General features: G+C 53.3%; 1 protein-coding gene and 1 long non-coding RNA gene across 4 annotated transcripts in view; one reads left to right on the top strand and one right to left on the bottom strand.

Annotated features, from left to right (window-relative positions):
- PRDM16 (PR/SET domain 16) overlaps positions 1-14977 on the bottom strand; it is a 338468-nt gene that overhangs the window by 62163 nt on the left and 261328 nt on the right. The window lies entirely within an intron of this gene.
- LOC122451982 lies at positions 9702-14626 on the top strand. The gene is made up of 3 exons (XR_006272560.1): positions 9702-10193; positions 11897-12157; positions 14158-14626. It is a non-coding gene; the product is annotated as an uncharacterized LOC122451982 (long non-coding RNA).

Raw genomic sequence — 14977 nt, 5'->3', positions numbered from 1 at the left:
GAAGCCCAGACTCTGGGGCAGTCAGGAGTCTTCCGTGGGCTGCCTGGGGCTCCCGAGTGAAAAACCAGCCCTGGTAGTGGGTAGGAGAGGGGCCCTCAGCAAACAGGCTCCATCTTGGATGTCTCCCTTCAAATATCCCTCTGATCACAATGTTCACTGCCGCACTATTTACAACAGCCAGGACACGAAAGCAACCTCAGCATCCACTGAAAGAGGAATGGATAAAGATGTGGTACATATACACGATGGAATATTACCCAGCCACAAAAGGGACGAAATAATGCCATTTGCAGTGATGGGTGTTGGAGAAGACTCTTGAGAGTCCTTGGACTGCTAGGAGATCCAACCTGTCCATCCTAAAGGAGACCAGTCCTGGGTGTTCATTGGAAGGACTGATGCTGAAGCTGAAACTCCCAATACTTTGGCCTCCTGATGAGAAGAGTTGACTCATTGGAAAAGACCCTGATGCTGGGTGGGATTGGGGGTGGGAGGAGAAGGGGACAACAGAGGATGAGATGGCTGGATGGCATCACCGACTCGATGGACATGAGTTTGAGTAAACTCCGGGAGTTGGTGATTGACAGGGAGGCCTGGCGTGCTGCGATTCATGGGGTCTCAAAGGGTCGGACACGACTGAGCGACTGAACTGAGATGGACCTAGAGAGAGTCGTACTGAGTAGAATAAGTCAGACAGAGAAAGACAAGTATGACATGATATTGCTTATATGTGGAATCTAAAAAAACAGTACAAAAGAACCTATTTATAAAACAGAAACAGTCACAGACTTAGAAAACAAACTTATGGTTACCGGGGGGAAGACAGGGGAGGGATAAATTAGGAGTTTGAGATTAACAAATACACACTACTATATATGAAATAGATGACTCATAAGGACCTACTGTATAGCAAAGGGAAATATTCTCAATATCTTGTAATAACCTATATAAAGGAGCTAGAAAGAGTGGATCTATGTACACACATAACTGATTCACCTTGCTGTCCTGCAGAAACTAACACAACATTGTCAATCAACTATACTCCAATAAAAATTAATTAAAAAAGGGTCCCTCTGCCCACCTGTATGGGGTCTCTCCCATCAATGTCTGGAGGTTTTGGGTGTCCCCAGAGAGAAAGCCCTGGTCACTGCAGGGAGACCTAGGTTGACTGTGGCTCCCAGCAGGAGGGGACCCTCCTCATAGACCCAGGCCAGTGGTTGAGCCCGGGGCCTGCGGGGGAGGCTTCCTGGACTCTTCCCCTCATGGGGTGGCAGGGAGCTGCAGTCACTTGAGAGGACTCTTCCCCTCATGGGGTGGCAGGGAGCTGCAGTCACTTGAGAGGGCACCTTTGCCAAGAGGCTCTATCTTCAGTGTAATGCTGGCAGCAGATGGTGGCATGAGAATTCTGTGGCCTTTCTAGGGCACTTCTTTCTTTCTTAAAGGTGTTTTTGTTTTTTTTTTTTGATGTGGACTATTTTTAAAGTTTTTGTTGAACTTGTTACAATATTGCTTCTGTTTTACATTTTGTTTTTTTTTTGTCCACAAGGAATGTGGGATCTTTCTTCCCTGGTGGCTCAGTGGTAAAGAATCTTCTTCCAATGTAGAAGATGAGAGTTCCATCCCTTGGTTGGGAGGATCCCTTGAAGAAGTCAATGGCAACCCACTCCAGTTCATGCCTGGGAAATCCCATGGACAGAGGAGCCTGGTGGGCTACAGTCGGTGGAGTTGCATAGAGTTGGACACGACTTAGCAACTAAATAACAACGTGTAGGATCTTATCACCCCAACCAGGGATTGAACCCAAAGGCGAAGTCCCAAGCACCAGACTGCCAGGGAAGTCCCCTTTCTGGGGCATTTCTCACATGCACTGAGATGGCATTTTGGCTGCTGTGTGGTCAGCAGGGTCAAAGCAAGAACCTCAGGCTGAGCCTGAACCGGCCGAATGGGGCAGACAACTGCAGAGCTCAGACCAGCTCCCAGCCTCACTTTAACTCCATCCCAAGGAGATGTCTGGTGTCTGGAGGGAGGTTCCCTCTCTCCAGATGGGCTCCTGTCGAGGTTTCCGGCCCTAATAACCCAGGTGTGACCCCTTCCTCCTCCATCCCCCTGCCCCGGCACCATAGCTGGGGACCCGGGAATGCCCATGGGGGTGCCCACGTGGTCATCCTGCAGGTGTTAGTTGCTCAGTCTTTGCGACCGCATGGACTGCAACCCACCAGACTCCCTTGTCCATGGGATTCTCCAGGCAAGAATATTTCAGTGGATTGCCTTTCCCTTCTCCAGGGGATCTTCCAGACCCAGGGATCAAACCTGGGCCTCTGGCATTGCAGGCAGATTCTTTCCCATCTGAGCCATCAGGGAAGCCCTCGCGCAAACATCGGCATGCAAGGCCCAGCCTCATGGGAGACCCCATGAGGCTGAGGGCTCTGCTCCTCGCAGAGTGAAAACATTTACCTTGGGTCCAGCCAATAGCAGCTGGACCTGGGGGCTGAGCAGGGAGTTTGGTTCTCAGTGCGGAGCAGAATCCTGAGCAGCTGTCCTGGGGCCAACACCTGGGATGGTTTGGACAGGTAATGGCTACAGGCACAGAGAAGACCCTCGAAATCCTGGCCTGGCTTGTTAACCCCACCCCCACCCCAGCTAGTAAGTTCCACGCCCACCACTGTCCTGGCCCCACAGCAGGCTGCAGGCTCCCTGGGTTGCCGAGGTTAAATCGCTAACAACCCAAACACTTTTTCAAACCCTGATTTGACTTGAAGCTGGGTTCAGAGCAGAAGTCTCTGAGCCTGAAGTCTGCACATGACCACAGACTCAGCTGTGACATTCTGAAGTGACACCCTTGCGTTTGATTCTTGATCATAAAAAAGATTGGAAAAAAAAAAAAGCCCAAACACCCCAAACCAAAGGCTTGCGGCAGCATCCTTGCGAGGGGCGAGGCGGGAGCCCAGGGGCTGCCCACAGGAAGCGGTTTCTCTGTCGTTGAGTCGATGCGAGGCCCCCGGGAGGTGTCACATTCATAACCTTTCTCTGGCCACACTGATGGTGACAAACTGCAGAGCTTGTGAACGGGGCTCCCCCGCCCACCCCCTAGCAGGTGCAGGAGGAATTCCCACAATGGCTAAGCTGCTGTACATTAGGGGCGGGGGCTTCCAAAAATAGCAAGCATGCTCCCTGAGGCCTTGGGGGTTGGGGGTGGGGCTGTCTGGACCTTTTCTCTGCTGGACACAAGCCCCAGTGTGGGAGCCAAGCATCAGGCTGAGGAGCCCCCAGGGGTTCCCAGGGCCTCTTCTCTCCACTCTCTGCCCCTTGGATGGGACTCTGCTCCCTCCAGCCCACAACATCAGCCCCTCTTGGATGACCCTGTCACCATGGACAGTAGCCGACATGGGCTGCACCCGGCGTACTGTCCAGATGCTGCTTTCATAGAAGCAGACACACAGGGCTGAGAAAGGCTCAGGCTTCTTCCCCTTCCTCTTAGACATCCTCCTCATCTCTGGAAGTCAGTGATGTGCAGGGGCTCCTCCAGGGCTCTCTCCACCCACCCTTGGTCAGGAGGGGGCGACTGCAGACTGCTGACGTCACCCCCCCCCCCACCGCTGGTCGCTGCTGAGTCTCACTACTAGGTCACTAGAAGCTCCCCTCCCTGCTGGGGAGCCTCTGCTGTGGCCACATTTGTAGATGAGAAAGCTGAGCACAGAGGAGTGAAGTAACCAGCCTAATGCTGCACAGCTGGAAAGAAGCAGACCAGCTGGACACTGCATACTGGCTGCCTGTCTTGCCCCTTTTGTGACCTGTGGGAACCATAGATCCTGGCTGGTCCTGCCCTTTTCACCTCTGCTCTACCAGAGGATGGTGGCCAAGAGCACCTGAAGCTTCCCAGCTCACCAAGGACCAGTGTTCACATGGGGCTCACTGAACATGTCCATGGAGGGATAGATGGTGGATGGATGAATGGATGAATGAATGGGTGGATGGGTGGATAGATGGATGATCAGATGATTGGATAGAAGGATGGATGAGTGGATGGCTGGTTGAAAGGATGGATGGATGAGGGAGTAGTTGGATGAATGGGAATGGATGGATGGGTTAGCAAATGGTTGGATGAATGGATGGTTGGATGAATGGATAGATGGAAGGATGGATAGTTGAATAGATGGATGACAAGATGGTTGGATAGGTGGATGTTTGAGTGGATGATTGGAAGAGAGAATGGATGGATGGATGAGGGGATAACTGGATGGATGGTTGGATGGATGGATGAGTGAACGGATGAGTGGATGGTTGGATGGATGAGTGAAGTGCAGAGTACCCCTAGCCTACTCAGACACTTCTGGCTTTCTCCAACTCGCAAAGTGAGCTAGAAGGAAATCCTCTGCCGAGAGTTGTAAAGGTGGAAGAACACAGACACCTCTTGCAGGAAGAATGCCCTGATCATTCAGGGTGGACCCCTCTGAGGGGCTCTCACAGCACCTGCCTCATCATAGTAAGGACGATGATAGACTGTGGCCATCTTGCCCACACGATTTCTTTCTCCTCCCCTGCACGATGAGGGCTTTGAAGGTTTCATCTGGCTGATTCCCATGGCCAGGGACAGTGTGTGCTCAATAAATGTTTGGGTGACAAAGAATGGATAGGTTCCTCAAGACAACTGATAATGTCCCCCAGTGTTCCATAGGCCTTTGTCCAAGGGTCTTTCTTTCCTCATGCTCCCTTGTCACATTCGGAACCCTTCACCTTCTCATTCCTCCATGGATTCTGCTTAAGGACACACAGACCCTCCTTTCAGCCTCTCTCCCTCTCTGGAAATCAGAGTTGCAATTTTTCCCGGGATCCAGCTTTACAATGTGTCTGTCCTGTGTACAGTGTCACAGTGTAATTTCCCCCAAGGTCAATCTGGCAATATCCTATTCCCAGGGCAGAGGCAAGGCTGGCCTGTTCATCTCTGCACCCTGTAAGCACACGTGAAAGGTTTGACAGCAGCTGGGACGCATTGAACCAGGTTATATTGTGACTCAGTGGCTCCCCACTGCTGACTCAGTCTCTCAGGGCCCATCCTTCTTCCTTCTCCAGCGGATTCAACCAGCTAGAGAAGCTCCATGACTCATTGCCTCTGAATCAGGCCTCATGTTCTGAGATCAGCTCCTGCAAATAGCTCAAAATTCAACAGGCCAGCTCTCAGCAAATACCTTGCCAAGCCCATCACAAGCACTGCTCACTGCTCATTGATGGACAAAAATGGCCACAGGCAAGAGTTTCTGGTGAGGATGGTGTCTGGATGCCCAGTTAGAGGCTAGCTCTGGATTCCTCCCCAGCAGCCAGGTATCACAGGTGAAGAGTGCTAGCTGACCCCAAGCCTTGGTTTTGGCTTTACAGAGAGAGGAGGCGTGTTTCCCTCTGAACACTTTGTTGTAATGGCTCCACTTCCTAGGATTCAGCTGTCATCTAGTTGGCTGAGTGGGGAGGGGTCCTGGGGCCTGGAACTGTAACCCAATGGGCTCCTCCTTTCTCTGGCCCTCAACCCTCCCAGCACATTGGCCGTGAAGTGTTAAGAGTCTGAGACCGCGATGCTAGTTTTCTGGATCCTGTGGTCTCCTTCTGTATTCTCTGGTTCTCATGCAGCGTCATCTCAACAAGAGGCTGGTGGAGATGGTCCCTGATGGACCTTGAGCCTCACACCAGCCCTGTCCTCGGATGTGAGCCCAGCCCGAGACGTTGCCCTGGGAACGCAAAACCGGCTTCCTTCCCAAGCTGTGGGCACACTGGGTCAGACCAGCAAATTTGGAAATGATTCATAGACAGAGGTGTGGCGAAGTCAGTCTTGAATGACAAATGGAGCCAATTAAATTCAATCGCTCTCCCCCTCTCCCCGTGTTCCAGCCGGTTTCTACAGCCAGTCACCTTTGACAAAATATATTAAAGGAATTAAGAGTATGTCCCCCACAATGATATTACCTGGACCCCTTTCAAGTCCACACCAGCCAAGTGCAAACATCTATTCAAGCCCAGGAAATAGAATTGAAACGGTTTATTAAAAATCTAATCACCAGCATTCATATGACACAAATGGTTCTGAACGGCACCCACCAACCCTACAGCCTCTTCAGGGGCAGCACAATGCCGCCGATTACCCAGAATTTAAACGGGGGTGTTTAAGAGCCTCAGAACATTCTAATCGGAATCTTTCTTGTGGATTCCGCTATTGTGTTTTTCTCTTCGGAGAGAGGCAAGGATGGGAGGGCACATTTCTCTCTTCCCTTGAGTGAGCTGCATATGACTTATTCTGGCAGATCTGTTTCTATTGACGTCGTCAGGACCTGAATAAAACCCACGGAAAAAGGGAACACGCTGCTCTGCTTAATTAAAGTGAAGCAGCTCCCCCGGCTGCTGTCCTGAGTCAGGACACCCCCCGGGTTTCCCAATTGGACTGGAGCTCTCTTAAGACAAGGGGCTGCGTGCGTGCAGAGACAGTTCCTTCCTACCCCGGAGTGCAAGCAGCTGGGTGCTCTGTGTCTGGGGAAGACGGGGGTTTGTGGTCTCCTCTGCATCTTGGCTTCCTGGATCTCTGGCTTCTGCACAGCTGTGGGCAGAGAAGGGTTTGCTCCGAAATCTTCTTAGCCAGCTCTGGGCACTCAGAGCTTGATCACTAGTCTCCAGGGCCCAAGACGCCCCCAGATGTCCATCAGGTGAAGTTGCAGGAGCCTGGAATTGGGTGTGACTCCTGAGCTGGGAACTGTGTCCTGGAGCCTGGCAGAACTGCTCCACAGGGCGACTTCTGGCTGGTGTGGGCATCTGACCCCACAAGGCATGTTTGGGGCTACTCCGGGCAGAGAGGCAGTGCTTGCTGAGGTCAGGGAGGGCAGGAATCTTCACCCAGTTGGTGGTTTTCCTAAGTATTACCAGCTCCTGCCCTCTGCCAGGGCCCAAGCTCTTTTCTAGACGGTTCCTTGTCTTTGTGGGGAGTCTCAACCTTTGGGGAGGTCAGATAGAAAATGTCCCTCAACCCCTTTCTCCTTCACCTCTTATTTTCCAAACATCTATTACTTTACTTTTATTTTAAATTCCTTTTGTTTCGTCTTCCTCTCCAAATGATGACTATTTTAAAATGATCATTTAAGGAAAAATAATCTCTTTGATTCTTTCCCAAGTGCCTTGTTTTTAAAGACAAAGGTTTTTTCCCTATTTAAATACTTAATCTTTAAAAAATGTAATGAAAAATGTAACTGAATTGAAACATTTAAAATAAGTACACTCACTTTCTGCTCCAACAATTCTTTGTCATATCAACTATGAATTATGAAAAATAAATCCATAAATGTAACTATTTCCGTTTTTAAAGGTGACTTTTAGAATTTAATATTTTTTCTAGCCTCACCACATGGCAAGTGGGATCTTAGTTCCTCAACCAGGGATCAGATCTGTATCCTCTGCATTGGAAGCTCAGAGTTTTAACCACTGGACTGCCAGGGAATTTCCTAAATATAATTACTTTAATATGCATGACAACTTCCACTTTTGTCAGTATTTTACATTTATGTGTATTTTCTAGGGTGGAAGCAAAAATCCTCTCTGAAGACACTATCTCCTTAAAATCTTGAGGTGCACATTGGAGGCCCAGTCCATATCTGACACATAAAGTTGGAATACAGGCCTGTGGGATTTGGCATCTCACTGGTACAGGACAAGGACCAAGGTGCATTTGAAAGTGAATCTCTAGCTTGCTTTGCCTGGGGTCCACTGTCACCCCGTCCCGACAGCATGTGGGTGTAACTCCTCATAGAGGCAGCTCCACGGCCCACACCCACGGCCCGGGAGAAAACCCCACCAACCGAGGGCTTTCTGCAGAGGCTGGTGATGGAGAAATTTCTGGATTCCCACGGAACTCAGATCCTAGGCTGTTTGCAGGACCAGCCTACTTGCAGACAGCAACCTGCTTTCATTTTGGGGGCTGGGGGGATGTGTCTCTCCCGCTTTGACAAGTCCCCTCTCATTCGAGGTCAGCTCATTTTCCTCCAGCAATTCGAGTCAGATGGGTTTTTCTCCTTTTCATGTGTTTGAGCAGAAGAGGATCCATTTAGGTCTGATTTTCATCTCGCATGGGTTCTGGAGGGCTGTCCATTCATAGGGACCTCAGAGAGTAACTGGTCTCTTTGGGGGGGCCGGTAGGTGGAGACAGAGCCCCGAGACCAGGGTAGCGCTGGGCTGCACGCGTGTTTCTGGGCCACAGACATGTGGGTGTGGCTTTTGGTGAGGTGTTGGGTTGGCAGCCCGTCAGGTCCCACCTTCTTCTGAAAAGCCATATGGTTGTTTGCAAGTCAGGCTGGTGGTCAGCCGAGAAGGAGCTTCTCCCGTGTTCCCACCGTCTGGGCACCAGCTGGGTTCTCTGCTGGTGGAGACCCACGCGAATCACAGCTGCCGCGCAATCCACACACACAACCTCCTGCCACTGGAAAAGGCGAGGCGACCCCTCCCTGTGACAGCTAGACCTCTAAGCTGCAGGAACCCCTCCGTTCATCTGAGGGCAAACACCCGGAGATGCCTGCTCTTTCTTAAACAGGTCAACATCTTGAAAACAAAGCAGAACAAAATAAAACAGGCCGGTGCCGCCCCCACCCCTCCACATGCCACAAAGTTCCCTTTGTGCCCCAGGAAGCTGGGCTGGACCTGACTGGGTGTTCGAAGACACGCTCAGAGCTTTGTATTATGCAATAGGACAGTAACCGCACATTCTAATAAAAAAATAAACTAAATAATAATAAACATTTGACCCAGAGGAAAGATCTTTCACGAGACGCCCTAATCACTTTTCTGCTCCGACCTCAGTTTTTTCTGGACCGGCTCCAGCGAGCCCGGGGTGGTGCGACAGCCTTTTTCTTGGAGGGAACAAAAGGTCTTTTTTAGTCCTAAGGGCTGTCAAGTTTATCCAAATATTCTCAGCTTACTACTAGCCCCTTTCTGAATTGATATTTCCAATAAAAGGACACTTTGTATCTTTAAGCCGCACGGCCCGCCGAGCGAGGATGCGGAGGGCAGGGAAGCCCGCTGCGAAGCCCCGTCGGCCACTTCCTCAGAGACGAACGGGAAAAAGGCGGCCCCGGTGTGATGGGGCGGGAGCGGACTGGGAATTGGGGTCCAGGCTGTTTGCCAACCGACGGAGGAGCAGGGAACCCACACGGGGCCCCTGTACTGCACCCCAAGCCTAAAGTGTGGCCACAGCCCCTCCTGCTTTGGTTCTGGTTTTGGCCAAGCCTGTCTAGCCTGTGATGGGCTGCCAAGCATGTTGAGTTGAGAGCGTGCTCGGTGCTGGAGGGAGAGAGTTTGTCCCAGCCGGGCTGAGCCGTGCTGGGCCAGGCCTGTGCGCCTGGCAGTCGGCTCCCTGGCCTCTGTGCAGCCTGCCTTCAGGACAGGCAAGGGCTGTTCTTAACACCGACCAGCTCCTCCCCATCTGCCAGACCCCTTCCACTCGGCAGCCTCGGAACCCATCCTGTGTGTGCGTGCTTGTGTGTGAGTGCATCTGTGTGCCCATGAGTGTGCACGTACAGTGCATGTGTATGCCTGCACACATGTGAGTGCATGTGTGTGCCTGTGAGTGTGCATGTGAGTGCATGTGTATGTGTGGGCACGTGAGTGCGTGTGCACAAAGCAATGTGCACCCCAATGCACATGCACACCCTTCAGAGTGGTCTCCGCAGCCCCACAAAGGGCACTTCCTTCCCCCAGCCTCCTCCAAACGGCTCTGATTAGCGTTAATGATAATTCTCATTAATCACCTTGGGCTGCTGCAGATGGAAACGCGGCTGTGGCGAGGTGACAGGAGCCACTTAGGCAGTATTTACGACTTGTGAGCGCGGCGGCTGCCCGGGCCCTGACACCTCTGGCCCGAGGCTGACATCAGGGCTGACATTTGGAGCTGCTGGCTGCCCGGCACAGGGGTGCCCCCAGCCCGGGGCCCCTCCTCCTACACGGGGTGGAGGCTCCCTTTAGGGCTGATGGTGAAGGAAGGGGCCTTCAGAGTGTGGGCAGCCTTCTCCCGGAGCCAAGGAGGAAGAAGCAGGAGGGACACTTGTATCTGCCAGGAGCCCCCTCCTTCCTTCCCAAGCAGAGCACCCGCTTCCTCTCCCTGACCTCCCGGTGGGGGTCAGCTGCTCTGGTCTGTGTCCCCGTGGAGCTCGGCAAAGACTGGCCCAGCCCAGTGGTAGGTCTGTATCTGCTCCACTTGTGATTCTCGTCGGCACACAGTAGGTACTGGGGGGCTGACCGTGGGGTGGGAGGAGCTACATCCCCCTCCTGGGAACCTGACCAGAGCTCTGCTCCCCGCCCCCAGCAGCCATCCCATGTCCTCAACTCATTGCCGAGCCCGGGGGACCTTGCAATGCAAATCGCACTTTGACAGTCCACACAGAACCCACCGTCTGCTTCCAGAAGACACCTCCTTGCCTGCATAGCCCTGTCCACCAGGAGCCCCCTTTCTGAGAGGCACCCAGTTTATTCTGGGGACCCCTACACCTTTCCTGCTGTCTCCCTTTTCTCTCCACTTGCAGCCCTGCCCTGGGGATTCTCCAAGGGTTCAGACGGCAGCAGCACAGGTGTGGGAAGAACCGGGCTTGTAAAGGATCGGCTGCCCTATAACACTCACTTCCCTAAGAGGCAATAAAAGTGTCTTCCTCGGGGACTGGAGGTGGGGCTTTGTCCCACATGTCAGCGTCCCTTGCCCTGACCGTGATAATTAAAAGTGTGCTCTGGCTCTGGTTTCTATAAGGCCCACCTGTCCCCCGGGCAGCTGGGGGAGGGGGGAATAATTGCCCAGGCAGCAAATAACTATGCTGCCATCAGCCTGGTTTAATTTTGCCCTGGCACCAGGGGGCCACGTGCAGGGGCACAGGGTCATTACTAGGCTGTTGCTGGGGGAAGGGGCGGCAATGGTGGCCCCAGGCGGTGACATTTTCGATGTAGACATTTTCGTTAAGGTTTGGGCTGAAATGGAGAAGCGGCCATCCCTGGGACCTCTCCAGAAAGCGCTGGCTGGGTGGGCGTGGCTGACGGATGAGGGGCTCTGACCCACTGTGCTAACCTGGGCTGGGCCCTTCAAGGCTGCAGCATCCATTGCCAGGCCTGCTCAGGTTCCTCTTACATGGTCAAGCTGAGCTCTGCGAGGCTGCTCTGCAGGGCTACTCTGGGTCCTCTTAATGACAAAACAGGAATCTCCGACGTGTCATTAGACCACCTGCACCCCAGCCAGACCTCACACTGGGAAGAAAAACTCCTAAAGCATATGAACTCCCACGCCACAGAGAGAAAAGGGAGGGTGTGGGGTGGGTCGGACCGCTATGTCCTTCCAGAAGCCCATCTGAAGGTCTCCCATAGAGCAGGCTGGTGGGAGTGGCCAGCTTGGGGAGCAGCACCTGGACCATCATCTGGGAGCTTCAGTGCCCATGGCCACCTGAAGCCTAAATCATGTGTCCTGCTCCAGAGAGAAGATTAAGGAACTTGTTCACATTTCCAAAGACCTCCAGGGCTGACTGCAGTGGCTGGTGTGATTCGGTCCCTTCTGGTCACTAACCTGGCAGCAAGTGCTCTCAGCTGAGTGGTGTTTCCTGGGGGCAGGGATGGTGCCAGTCTGGAATCTGTTTTCTGTTGGGGTTTTCCCTTCTCCATTCCCCACTTCTTCTTCCTCTTCCCCTTCTTTCTCCTCTTCCTCCTTCACCCCAACTCTTACCCCACCCCTTCCTTCTCCTCATCCTTTCTCTTCCTCAGAAGGATTTTGTTCCCCAAATCAAGCTTCCTGACCATCTCCTAGGGGTGTCTCTAATCACTTCCTGCCACACGGGGACTTGTAGGAAGATGGCTTTTTACGGGGCCAGCTACGGGGGCTTATTAAAGACTTTATTCTTATGAACTCCAGGCTGGATCACACTCTCAGGAATGAAGACATCTGGGAATGACACTTAAGACCCCGCCCCGGGAAAATCTAATTGCTTCACTGAGGAGCCAAGCTTCCTCCTGTGAGGCCTACGGTGTGTTTCAGAGCCTCGCCTGGATTCCTCGACTCTGAGCTGTCCCAGGCTGCCAACCCAGAGGTTCCTTCTGCAGCGGGAGGAATTCCCCACAGATGAAGCCTCCCCTCGGACATTTAATTAAGGACGACGCGGCATGTCTAGTTCACGTAAGTGTGCATGTCTAGTTCACGTAAGTGGTTAAACTAGTTGTCAAAGGAGAACAACAAATGGCAATTAATCGGACGCCAGCCCAGAGGGTGGGCAGCCCCTCCAACACAGATGGTGTCAGGAGAGCATGGCGGCCTTGCATCTCAGGGGCAGGTTGGTGGCACCCGCCTTTGGTGCCTGACCCAGCAAAGCTTAGGGGCCCGTCTCCTCCCAGGGGAGCTCCACGAGGGGGCCCTTCACTGGTTCCTGAAAAATGAGGCTGCAAGTTGTGGAATCTTCAAGGGCCTGCTTTCCAGAGGGTTCTGAACACACAGTCCTGTTCCTTAGAAATATCTCTTTAGAAAGATCTCTGTGTTTATACTGATTCATTCATCTATCTTGTTGATAGTGTTTGACTATCAACTAAGTCGTGTCTGACTCTTTGCAAGTCCATGGACTGCAGTATGCCAAGCTTCCCTGTCCTTCACTGTCACCCTGAGTTTGCTCAAACTCATGTCCATTGAGTCGATGATGCCATCCAACTATTTCGTCCTCTGCCATCCCCTTCTCCTCTTACCCTCAATCTTTCCCAGCATCACATCTATTTTAAATCATGCTCTCAATGCCCTCTGCAACCCAAGGTGAGGCTGTGTTTGTAGTCCCATTTCCAGAAGTGACCCCGGACTGGTCCTGGTGACTGCCCAGCCCCTATACTGTGTCCTTGCCTTCCCGCCAGCCCCCATCTCCTCCTCTCCAGGGAGGCTGCTGCCCACCTGCACATTGATGTCTTCTATTAGCGTCCCTCTTCCGGTAGAAACCACAATTGCCGGTTCAAGGGCTGGAGGACACCCATGCCTTCTTCCCAGGTCTCAGGGAAGGGACTCCTAGGTGCCCTGTGCATAGGGTGGGCGAGCCCTACATCACCACATCCCCTTGGTTACAGAATTTCCAGATAAGATTGAGATCCACACAACAAAGGCCAGGAGTGGAGTGGCTTTTGCTGAGAGAGAGAGGGTGGGGCCATGAGAGAAAAATGAGGCCACATCGGACCCTCTGAGAACAGTCTGCCTGGAGGCGGGACTGAGTCCCCAGGGGGCACCTTCCTTCGCCTTCCCATCAGTGTCCTGGGGCTCACTGGGCAGTGGCAGAAGCCCACTTGGGCTCGTCTCCCAAAGCCCAGGACACATTCTGTCCTTGTTCCTGCCTCTGAGGAAGTTGGGGTTCAGCAAGTGTTCTGCTCAGATGAACTTTGGACACCCCATAGACAAGTGTGCAACCCTGCTCTGCCGAGTTCTCTCTCTCAGCATTTTTCTTTCCTTAGCCAAACGATGATTTTCCTGGGTGACACACAACCTAGGCGGGGTTGCTCTGTGTGGCTGAAGGAGGGACCCCCCCAACTGCCCATGACATTGGAGAAGTTCTGGGGAACCACACCCCGTGCCAGCTCTGGTCCCACAAGGCACCATCGTCCGCAGAGCCCCTGCCTCCGTCCACTCAACCTTCAGGCACTGGATGCGGGTGGGGCGTGTGGGCTGAAGTGAGTCTGTGAGGAGGGGCCCTGCAGGGTAAAAGAGATGATGGTTCAAGGGCAGGGGCTTCTGAAAGGGCGTCCGTGGCCCCGTCTACCCACCAGGTCAGAGCTGAAAGGTAGGACGAGGAACACTCTCTGCAAACCGACCCCACATGAACGAGACCTTTACCGCAGCTTGGAGGCGCCCTGTTTTGCAGACACCGCCCTGCTCGTTGTCAGTCTTTGCTCGATTACTCAGAAGTGACTGCTGGAGAAAATGAACGTGACCAGAACCCCCACAGGGGGACAGCATCTGCACATCTGGTGCCGTTTTTGTTACTTTCCAGGGATGCTCCACTTTGGAAACGTGGAGCAGCTTGGTCCACAGAGGACCTGGGAGGGGTGAGGCTCTGAGGCCATCACCTGTTGCCATTCCAGGGCAGTCTCTCCTCCCATCGCAGACCCTGCCCTGGCGGCCCTGCTGAGGTCTCCTTCCCTCTATTCCCACAGAACCCGGTGGCCAGAGTGCCCGAGCCACATCTTGTGCAGAAAGTGAACCCTTCTGAAGCCAGGGTGGCTACATGGTGGTGGGTGCCCTCTCCAGCTCAGGGCCGAACCGCCTCTGCTGGGAGCCGATTCGCAGTCCAGGAGCCCAAAGGACAGGGAGATAGGAGCCACCACGACCCAGGTAAATGCCCCCCACTCAGCTGTTCTCAGCCTCTGCTTCCCACTGGGGACCTGTGCCCACTGGACAGGGGCCTGCCCACCACAGGGCACAGTGACCCAGTCCCTGAACAGAGAGAGGGGCTCAGGGTCTGGAAGGATCTGCTGCTTTCAGAAGTAACCAGCCGCCAGTGTCTGCAAGTCCGTCAAGCAACGTCCCCCTGGACGCATGTCCCAGGCCTGCCCACATCTGGTCATCATTATGATGCTGTGTCCCAGACGACGAGATAAAAGATGCGTTTGATCCAAATATGTGACAATTAGGGACAAGGGACCATGGGCCTGCCAACAGGAACGCTTGCCGTTAATTACTTTTGCCTGTTGCTTCTCGCTGGCCATCAAGCTGCTGAAGGGGCCCTATTGCACCCGGCGGGCTGGCAGCCTGCTTGACTGAGTCTTGTCTGTGTCTTCAGGGGCCGCCTGGCTGCGCAAGGTTGCGGCCTTGACAAAAGCACACGCATATGCCTCAGTTTTCCGGGAGACCTTGCACATGGAAGGCCCCCATCTCTAGCCAACTTTCTAAATAAACACCGCTTCTTGAGAGGGCAGTGCTTCTAACGGGGGCTGGTTTCCAGGCTTCTGGCTGCTGCTGTGCCCTTCAGTCACA

This window comes from Cervus canadensis, chromosome 13 (assembly GCF_019320065.1).
Source record: "Cervus canadensis isolate Bull #8, Minnesota chromosome 13, ASM1932006v1, whole genome shotgun sequence".
Lineage (NCBI taxonomy): Eukaryota > Metazoa > Chordata > Mammalia > Artiodactyla > Cervidae > Cervus > Cervus canadensis.
Note: the sequence above shows the minus strand (reverse complement) of the source record. Positions and strands in the feature narration are given on the sequence as shown.